The 11,000-nt window shown below is 39.5% G+C and overlaps 1 pseudogene; it reads left to right on the forward strand.

Moving 5' to 3' along the window:
* The first annotated feature begins 9,911 nt into the window (after positions 1-9,911).
* Positions 9,912-10,389, forward strand: LOC122897502 (annotated as a pseudogene).
* Positions 10,390-11,000: the final 611 nt, after the last annotated feature.

Raw genomic sequence — 11,000 nt, forward strand, 5'->3', positions numbered from 1 at the left:
ACATGGAGTGGGACTACAGAACTGGGGAAAAGGGAGGTGGTACCAGGCTGGGAAGATGCAAGAGGAGAGAAGAAATTGAACAGGGAAGTAGGACTAAAGAGGAGGAGGAGCCGAAGAGTGGAGTGGGCCGGTGGTAGAGGGCAGCGGGAGCTTCCATATAGTAGTAGCAAAACCTAAGAATATGAAATTAAATAGTACCATTATATTAGAATTAAGTAGTTAGATAATGAAATATGCTAGTTACCATTAAAAACTCCAAATGAACGGAGAGAATTTAAATAAATGGAGATTTATACCATGTTCATGATTTGGAAGCACCGATATTAGTAAAGTTTCTATATGTTTATTTTCTCCAAATTTAACTATATATTGGGTGTAGTCCCAATCAGCATTCTCAGGTGCCTTAAAAAAAAAAAAAGGAAAGAAAGAAATTGATCAGCTGATTGTAATATTTTCATGGGATTTTCAGAGAGAATCAACATACCTGACACAACCTTGGAAAATGTGAATGAACATGGAAGGCTAATACTACCTGATTTTGTGACCTACAGAAAACTATTGTGATCAAGATAGTGTGTTGTTGGTCTATGGATAGAAATATGACTCAATAGAACCAAACAAAGTGAAAAATAGAGCCGTAAATTTGTTGTCAATTGATTTTTGAGAAATCTACTAAGGCAACTCAAGGGGAAAAGAATTGGCTTTTCACAAATGTTGCAGGAACAATTGCATAACTACCTGAAAAAGTAAATCTCTACCCTTATTTGTCACCAAATATAAAAATATATTTTAGATGGATAATAGATCTAAATATAAAAACTACAACTACAGACCTTCTCAAAGAAAACAGGAGGACATCTTCATGACATTGGGAGGATCAAATATTTCTGATGACACAAAAGGCACTAATCATAAAAGAAAAACTTCATAAATTAGATTTCAAGAGTGGGAAACACCTGCTCACCAAATGATACCATTAAGAATGTGAACAGGCAAAAAAAAATGTAAACAGGCAAGTGACAGACTGGGACAGATTATTTGTAGAATATATATCTAACATAGAATTTATATTCAGAATATATAAATAACTAAAAATAAATAATTAAAAACAAAGCAAATATTCAAATGAACAAAATAGTTGACATTTCACCAAAAAAAGATTGGAATGACCAATAAGTACGTAAAAAGTTGCTTAGTCATCAGAGAGGTGTAAATTAAACCACAATATTATGTTACCACACACCCAAGAAAACAGGCAAGATTAAAATATTGATAGCAGTAATTGTTCACCAGAATTTGGAATGCCTGGAATTCTCATGTTGCCAGTAGTGTAAAGTGGAACAGTTGTTTTTGGAAAACTTTTGGCAGTTTCAATTTTAGACAAACACCTACTCTATGACCAAGCCGTTCTACTCCTAGGTATTTACCTAAGAGATGTATCCACATTTGTCCACAAAAAGATCTGTACAAGCATACTTACAGAACTTGTATGTATACATCCATTTAAAATCTGGTTTAAAAACAATGAGTAACAAGAAATATATTTTCAGATAAACAAAAACTGAGTTTATCACAAGCATAACTATACTAATGAACTTCTAAAAGTTGTACTTCAGGGAGAGGGAAATGATCCCAGTGCAAGAAGAGAATTTGTGAACGTGTGGCTTGATCTAAGCAAAAAGTGTTTCCGTAAATTGTAATCCCTTCTTTTTAAGTAGCTCTGTGCCCAGTGTGGGGCTCGAACTCACAACCCTGAGATCAAGAATTGCATGTTCTATTGACTGAGCCAGCCAATCTAATACTTTTATTTGGGGGGGGGTGCTAACAAAATGGAGCAGGGTTAAAATACAGGACCACCAAAACTACTCAAGTTGGGAGGGAATGTCCTTGTAGCTCTAAAGTGTTCTAAGGTCCTTGCGTTATTTGGGAGGGGAGATTAGATGGTTTTTTGATAATTTTGCAGTGTAACATTTCAAGGGTAACTATTAAAACAAGAGAAGTAGGATGTATTACCTCTAAAACATTGAACTGAAGAATCTCAAAAAACTGAATATGTTCAAATGAATGTTTATTTTAATTGGAAGCTGTGGATGATTCAGTTCAGGCTGTAGAGAGATCACTTTTGTTCATCTCTGAATCTGAACACTTTTTCTTTGGTACTTCTACATGGATTGTGTCTGCATGAAAGAAAGATAGATGTGTAAATCTTTTGTCATTTCTACTATTTTTCTTTGTGGTCATAAAATAAATTACAAATATTTTTTACATAAAACTCTGGTCAATCTTATTATCTAATACCCAGAGCTTTGTGAGGCCTCCTTAAGCAAGCATTCAGGAACCCAGGAGCCCAATACATCACCTAAAGACTGAAGGAAGAAACCTTGTAAAGACTTCTAGAAAACAGAACTCTGAAGCCATGACGCAGTCTCCCACATGCTTTAACTACATTCATCCACATTTTCACTTCCTGCACCCACTTCTCTGCCCATAATACAAAATTTCTATTCTCTGTACATCATTCCCTCCTTTGATCTCTGATGGTTCTTTGTGCTTTCCTATCTGTTTATATGTTTATCTGGCTATCTATTATTAAATCTGGGAGATCAGCTTTGTTATCACTTCTCTGGGAAGTTGTTCCTGAAATCTCCAGCCCTGCCTCTCCAGCACTGATGACACTTGGGTTTGTTAAATGAATGAATAAAACTGAGTAGGCATCAGAACGCAGTTGAGGTTTAACAACTCAAGTTTGTAGGGACCAGATCTGCACAGTTCTGTGTTTTTGTAATGCTGAAAATGTTAGATTTGGGTTTTCTTCTACGAGAGACCAACGGTACACCGAAGATGTACCTAACCCTAACCCTAACCGTTGGTGTATAGAAGATGTATAGATTGTAAGACTGTTCTAACCCCGGTCATGCCTCCAGTGATTGTACAGCTCTGCCAAGGCCCTAAGCTGCAGAAGTTATTAACATACTTTATTTCTTGTGGATGGAGCAGAATTGCTGGTCCTTGAGCCTGGTTGCACATGAATCATGGGTTGGGGTGCCATCAAGAAAAGAGCTCCCTTTGGAGTGTGAACCTATGAATTCAAATGGAAAAGAAAACAAAAAGTGAAAACTTAATTACTATTTAATTGTTCTCTTAATACAGTGGTACCAAGAGGACAAGCAGCCCCCCAGCATAAATATTACATTTAATGAATGTCAACTGAAAGGAATGCTAAATGCTAGAAAGAAAAATAGGAGCTGCTGGTAATAAAGTGTGAAGGAAGAAGACCAAAAGAATTGTTCTTGAAAAGGAGGGATGAATTAAGTGCCAATAAGGCCTACAAAGGACTCTTTATGAGAAAAAGGACTCCTACATCTCAAGGCCAATAATCCTTATGGGAAAGAGAAGGGAAGTCTGTAGGTAGACATGGAACTTGTTAAATATACAACAGGAATGTGTGTATCTTTGATGAAATACTTCAGTACAAGTATGTGATTTGATATGATTTAAAGGTTAAATGTGAAGGATATGCAGAAATTTTCCTGGTGAAAGGAATGAGGGAAGGGCAGGCAGGCCTTCACACCATCAATTCTTGCTTTGACATTTCTCTAGTTTGTGACCTGATAAGCTCAGATTTTTTTCCAGCTTTATTGCAGTATAATTGACAAAGCTAAGTATTATTTAAAGTGTACAACATTATGATTTGGCATTCGCATACAGGTTTTTAAATATATTCAAAAGATGAAAAAAGGACATTTAATGAAAGATAAATATAAGGAGGTTGCACAAACCTATTAAGATCTCCTTCCTTGTTTACCTCTTAAGTGGTTCCTCACTAAGCGTAAGACAGTGTGAAACTCCTCGGGCTGACTTTCCAAGACTACTGCTTCTCAGTCTATATCTATTCCACTTCTTCCTCACAAGTTGAGGCAGTATGGGCTATAGTTAAGGACAACTAGGTAAACTGGAAAATGTTGAAATGACTCGTATCTAAAGACTAATGATTAATGTGTTGACCTGCTGAGAGGTTTCTGGTGATATGCTGCAGGACTGTGTCCTTGGTCTTCCAGATGATGTTTACCTGTGTTACTAATGAAGATGTAGGACACATGTGCATTGAACCTATGAATAACATCTGTATTGGAAAGGATAATAAATATATTAAATAGACTCAGAAACATTACTGTGCTTGCCAGGTTAGAGATAGGATCCCAAATGAATAGATGAAGTTCAACAGAGAAAATTGTTGTTAAGTTTTGCCCCTGGATCTTAAAAGTCCCCGTCAGGGTATTGGTAGAAGTGAACAGGGGAGAAGTGAAAAACAGTAATGGAATTTTAGTTGATAAAAAGGTTAAGTTTTAAAATTAAGTTTTCCTGTCCTTCTTTCTTTTTAAACTATTTATTAGAGAGAGAGCATGAGTATACATACACACACAAGTGGAGGGAGGGGCAGAGAGAGAGGGAAAGAGAGAATCTCCAGCAGACCCCCCTCTGGGTGAAGAGCCTGATGTGGAGCTCCATCTCACAACCCTGAGATCACGACCTAAGCCCAAACCAAGAGTCGGGTACCCACCAACTGAGCCACCCAGGAGCCCCTCCTGTCTTTCTTGCTGTTGTAACTCGATGCCAACAATTTAGAAGCAGCTATCTTCAGTGTACAGGGCTGCCGCTTCTGCAGGACTGAACAAACGGCTTGATAACACTTCTGCCTTACAGGGCACCTAGGTAGCTCGGTCAGTGAAGTGTCTGTCTTCAGCTCAGGTCTTGATCTCAGGATCCTGCAATCAAGCCCCATATGGGGCTTCCTGCTTAGTGGGGAGCCTGATTGTCCCTCTGTCTATACCCCTCCCCATCACTTGTGCTCTCTCACTCAAATAAATAAAATCTAAAAAAAAAAAAAAAAAAAGACTTCCTGCATTACAAACAGTGCTGCTTAGAAATCATCAAAATTGCTCTTGCCCAAGGATTGAAATCTTGGTCCAATTATATGATGCGATCAGATATTGTAGCCTGAAATAACCCCATGCTGTAACCAGATGGAACACCTGGTCCTTTTAGGGAACCTAGATGTGTATGCTCCCTTCAATCCACTTGGGTCTGTAGTTACTCATGCCTGTGGAGTCAGATCCCCATTTTGTAGTCCAGCCAATGCTAGGGATGACTTTGTATCTGGTTCCTGAAACTCCCTAGGAAAAATAAACTCCCTAGGAAATAGGCCCTATTCTGTTCACTTTTGTTTGGAAAGAATCTTTTTGTAATCCTTCAGTTTTTACTCTGCCATCCACAGATTTTGCTTCAGTCCTTGTTATATACTAACACTAGTTGCCATCTGGTTACTGATTCCTAACCGGGAATTCCCTTTTGGGCCTTGGACCCTGACCGTCTATCCTTTCCTGTGGAGTATCTCAGCTCTACCCCCATTCCTTTGTACTCCTTTATACACTTTATCCATGCTTCAGGTCATACTTAGTTCAAGCATATAGACACACCTAGGATCATATAATACTTCTCTAATCCTCTTTTGGGGGTTAACTGGCCAATATAGTTAATTATTATAGAAGTTACTCAGAGAAGTCTAAATGAAGATTGAAAAGAGCTGTGAGGTCAGCAAAGGAAAGCATCAGCAAAACAAAAAGACAACCAACTGAATGGGAGAATGTATTTGTAAAATACTTATATGATAAGAGGTTAATAGCCACAATATACAAAGAATTTATAAAACTCAACACCAAAAAAATTCACAAGCAATCCAATTTAAAAATGAGAAGTCCTAAATAGACATTTTTCCAAAGAAGATACCTAGATGACCTCCAGGCACATGCAAAGATGCTCAACCTCACTCATGATCTCATGATCAGGGAAATACAAATCAAAACTACAATGAGGTATGACCTCACACCTGTCAGAATGGCCAAAATTAACAACACCGGAAACAATAGGTGTTGGTGAGGGTGTGGAGAAAGGGGAACAGTCTTGCAGTATTGGTGGGAATGCAGACTGGTGCAGCCACTCTGGAAAACAGGGTGGAAGGTCCTCAAGAAGTTAGGGTTGGGGCACCTGGGTGGCTCAGTGGGTTAAAGCCTCTGCTTTCGGCTCAGGTCATGATCCCAGGGTGCTGGGATCGAGCCCCGCATCGGGTTCTCTGCTCAGCAGGGAGCCTGCTTCCCTTCCTCTCTCTGCCTGCCTCTCTGCCTACTTGTGATCTATCTGTCAAATAAATAAATAAAATATTTTTTTTAAAAAAGAAGAAGTTAGGGTTAGGGTTAGAACTACCCTGAGACCCAGCAATTGCACTACTGGGTATTTACAGCAAGAAAATGAAAATACCAATTCAAACAGATATATGCACTCCTCTGTTTATGGTGGCATTATTTACAATAGCCAAGATATGGAAGCAGCCTAAGTGTCCACTGATAAGCAAGTAGATAAGGACAGCGGACTATTGTGCGGCCATAAAAAGGGATGAGCCTGTGCCATTTGCAACAATATGGAAGGACCTAGAGGGTTAGGGTTAGGGTTAGGGTTAGCAGAATCAGACCTGCAAATACAAAGAACAAACTGACTGTTGCCAGAAGAGAGGGGAGTGGAGAAAGGGGCAGAATGAGTGAAGGGGAGTGGGAGGCCGAGGCTCCGAGGTTTGGAATGAATTTAAGTCCCATGGATGGGAGGCAGAGCATAAGGAACAGAGTCCGCACGGTATGGTGACAGACGGCCGCTATGCCTGTGCTGAGCATGGAATAACCCAAAGACTCGTCCGTCACTATGCTGTACACCTGAAACTAATGTAATACTGTGTTTCAACTATACTCAAAGAAAACAAATTGAAGAACATTAAAATTAAAAGAAAAAAGGTGGGAGGAAGAGAGGAAAACTAAGAAAGTATGGTGTTTCCAAATCTAAGAGCATTTCAAAAAACATCCCTCTTCTCTCACTGGCCACTCCTTTTCTACCTCCTTTGTAAATTCCTCTGAGTCTCTCTGCCTCATGAATGGCAAACTCATCCCAGCACTCCCTCCTGAGACTTGTCTACACTCGCTCCTAGGAGATCTCATCTGCTCTCTCCTGACACTCTTTAGGACTTTTGCATTGACCACACCCTGTCCCTGGAACTGATCTTGCACGTGGCCTATTCTCTCTTCTCTTTCTGTTTTCTACTTAAGACTGAGTCATATTGGGACGCCTGGGTGGCTCAGTTGGTTAAGCAGCTGCCTTCGGCTCAGGTCATGGTCCCAGGGTCCTGGGATCGAGTCCCACATCGGGCTCCTTGCTCGGCAGGGAGTCTGCTTCTCCCTCTGCCTCTGCCTGCCATTCTGTCTGCCTGTGTTCGCTCTCTCTCCCTCTCTCTCTCTGAAAAATAAAAAAAAAAAAAAGACTGAGTCATATTCTCCATAAAGTGTTCACTGGAAGTGGATCTCTAGGGAAATATTGCTGCAAGGCCAGGGCACAGAAAATTGCAAATGCCCTGAGCTGGGTGGGTGCCTGGTGTGCTCAAAGAACAGCCTAGAATGAGCTAAGCTAGGCAAGAGTGCCAGGATATGAAGACAGAGAGACAGACAGCCTGGAGAACCCTGGCATTTACTCTGAGAGAAATGGGAGGGGGGCAGTTGCGCCTGAGTGGCTTGATCTAACTTATACTGTAAGCCAGTCACTTAGGGAGCAAAAGAAAGAGAGGCGTCAAGGAGGACTCCAAGGTTTTTGGCGTAAGCAACTGGAAAGACAAAGTTGCCATCAGCTGTGATTGGAATGGCTGTGGGTAGAACAGCTTTGAGGAGCTCAAGAGCTCAGTTTGGGACACGTGCCATTTGAGATGCTTGTTGATAGGGTCAGAGATTGATTCTGTCCAATATCTAGTGACAGGAAGAAGAAAACTGAGAAGGAACAACAGGTTGAGAGTATGATGACCTACCAGTTAAGTAAAAAAAAAAAAAAAAAAAAAAAGCAATTCGAGGAGGGAGTGGTCAGCTGTATCACATGCCATTGCCAAGACATGATGTGGACTGAGGGTCACTCATGATTGAGATAAGAACAATGGGGGCAGGCAGAGTCCTTACTGAAATGCATTCAAGAGAGAATGAGAGGAAAAGAAGTAGTAGCAGAGCCTATAAGAGAATACTTCAGAGGAATTTTTTAGCAAAGAGATAAAATATACTACTACACGGTAGTATATTCCTATGTAGAATGCCACTGAGCCATTATAATTAATTTGGACCAATCTATCTAGGTCTCAAAAACATAAATAGGAAATGATAATGATTATAATCAATTTTTTAAAAAATCCTATAAAATAATACATATTTTCCATAGTAAAAGAATGGAAATGTTCTGGAAGGCCATACATAAATTCATCACAGTCATCATCTCCAGAGAGGTGGAGGGTGCCTAGCACTAGGAGTGTGCCAAGATTATTTTGGTTTTATTTGTAAAAGTTCATTAAAAACAATCTGAAAAAATTATGACAAAATAGTAACAGTTGGGGCACAAATGCACAAGCCAACCTTACACCTAAAGGGTCTGGAGAAAGAAGAGCAAATAAAGCCTAAACCAAGAAGGAGAAGAGAAATAATAAAGGTTTCTGGAGGGGAAGGGGTGTGGAGGGACTGGTAACTGGGTGATAGACATTAAGGAGGGCATATGATGTAATATAGCTGGGTATGATGTAAGACATGAATCACAGGCCTGTACCTCTGAAACCAATAATACATTATATGTTAATTAATTGAATTTAAATTTTAAAATGTTTTTAAAAAGATAAAAAGTTTTTGTAGAGCAAAGGAAACAACAAAACTAAAAGAGAACCTACTGAGTGGGAGAAGATATTTGCAAATGACATATCTGACAAAGGGTTAGTATCCAATAGATAGAAAGAACATATAAAACTCAACACCCAAAAAATGAACCATCCGATTAAAAAATGGGCAGAAGGGGCGCCTGGGTGGCTGAGTGGGTTAAAGCCTCTGCCTTCGGCTCAGGTCATGATCTCAGGGTCCTGGGATCGAGCCCGCATCAGGCTCTGCTCAGGAGGGAGCCTGCTTCCTCCTCTCTCTCTGCTTACTTGTGATCTCTTTCTCTCTGTCAAATAAATAAATAAAAATAGTAACAGTCATTCAGGGTTTTGAGGCATGGATGGCTATTATCTTCTGTACCTTCCTGTATTTTTAAACATTTTTTCTAAATTAACAGCACCAACAAAAACATGAGTGAATTGGTGATGAGGCTGTGTAGACTGAATGACTTCAGAGTTTTCATTAACTGTATTACATCACATGAAATATATGTAATGCATTGAAGCTATAAAAAGGAGAACTGCTGATTGCAAACAGGTTTTAACAAAGTAAAGAAAAATTTTAAATCACGAAAACATTGCCAAGGAGGCAGAGCAGAAATAACAGACTAAAATGAGTTGGGAAAAGGTTGGATTAAAAAATCTGAAATCACAGTGGGTTAAGCCGCTGCCTTCGGCTCAGGTCATGATCTCAGGGTCCTGGGATAGAGTCCCGCATCGGGCTCTCTGCTCAGCGGGGAGCCTGCTTCCCTCTCTCTCTCTCTCTGCCTGCCTCTCCATCTACTTGTGATTTCTCTCTGTCAAATAAATAAATAAAATCTTTAAAAAAAATCTGAAATCAGAAAAATTCCAGATATTCTGCTTGTATTAATAATTTCTCCCATTGCAAGTCTTGAACAGTAAGAACAAATTCACCTTATTAGATTTCACTTTTTTTTACCTGTTTAATAATGAGAGGAAATGTTTCCAAACAGCAAAATGGCAAAGAAAACTAAAGAAAATGAGATAACAACAAAATCCCTGCAGAAAGGGAGGAAAACCAGTAGCAAACCAGACCTAAACTGAAGAGGTAAAACTGTAAGAGTTTTAGAAAAAAACATAGGGGCTCCTTGCTGCCGTGGACTGTGGGCCACTGGGGTCAATGAAGGGTCTCAAGAAACAACTTGCTCTAAAAACCATTGACTGAGTAGCTTTTGGGGAGATCATACCCCAAAACCAGAAGAAGGCCATTGCTAGCCCCTTGAAATCCTAGATGGAGACATTTACCTCCAGGTTGGCTACTCTCCCTGAGAAACCACCTACAAGGCCAATGTGGCAAAGGCTGGCATGGTAGACGACTTTGAGAAGTTTAATGCCCTGAAGGTTCCTGTGCCAGAGAATAAATACAGTGTTCAGGTGGATGCTGAAGAAAAAGCAGAAAAGTTGTGCTGAGTTTTTGTCTCTCTCAAGGCCAGGATTGAGGAATAGGAAAAAGAGCTGGAGAAGATGAAGATCATTTGATCCATTTGATTAGATGACCACTGAGGACATGAATAAATGAAGTCTTCCCAGAAACCAGATTAGACAAGAAGAAGTATTCCTAGTGGCCTCACCAGCCAATTGAAAATTTAGAAACTTGAGGTAGGGAGACAGCTCTCGCCCTCATATTATAAATGCTGGACATTAAAAATTTTTTAAAAAGAAGAAGAAGAAAACAGAGGGGGTAACTTTCATACCACTGAATTTGGCAATGAGTTCTTCAATATGACACCAAAAGTCCAGGCAACAAAAGAAACAGATAAATTGTACTTCATGAATGTAAAATAAGGCTTAGTTGAATGTCTATTGTATGCATATTGATTATTCCTATTTTGGATTACCTATTAATTCTGGAACAGCTTTCTCAAAACTATTCCATTGACACACATCCCATCTCGCCATTTTTAGGGTTAGGGTTCCTTTCTCTATTCCCTTTAGCCATCTCACAAAGCCTTTCGTATATCATTTCTCAAAGGGTTGTGATTTCTTTTTCTAATGTTAGGCAAGAATGTGGATGAATTACCTTGCATTTTAAATTATGTATACCATGCTTTTTTCTGTTAGCACAAATCATGGAGAATTTTCACTATATCTCCCACTCTTGGTATCTTAAAAGGGTTTTTTCTTACCATCCTATACATAGGCACTTGCTGTGAAGTCACTGGATAGCCCACTGGAGGCAATACCTTGAAGAAAAATGTCAAGTTACTAT

Source organism: Neovison vison, chromosome X (genome assembly GCF_020171115.1).
Source record: "Neovison vison isolate M4711 chromosome X, ASM_NN_V1, whole genome shotgun sequence".
NCBI lineage: Eukaryota > Metazoa > Chordata > Mammalia > Carnivora > Mustelidae > Neogale > Neogale vison.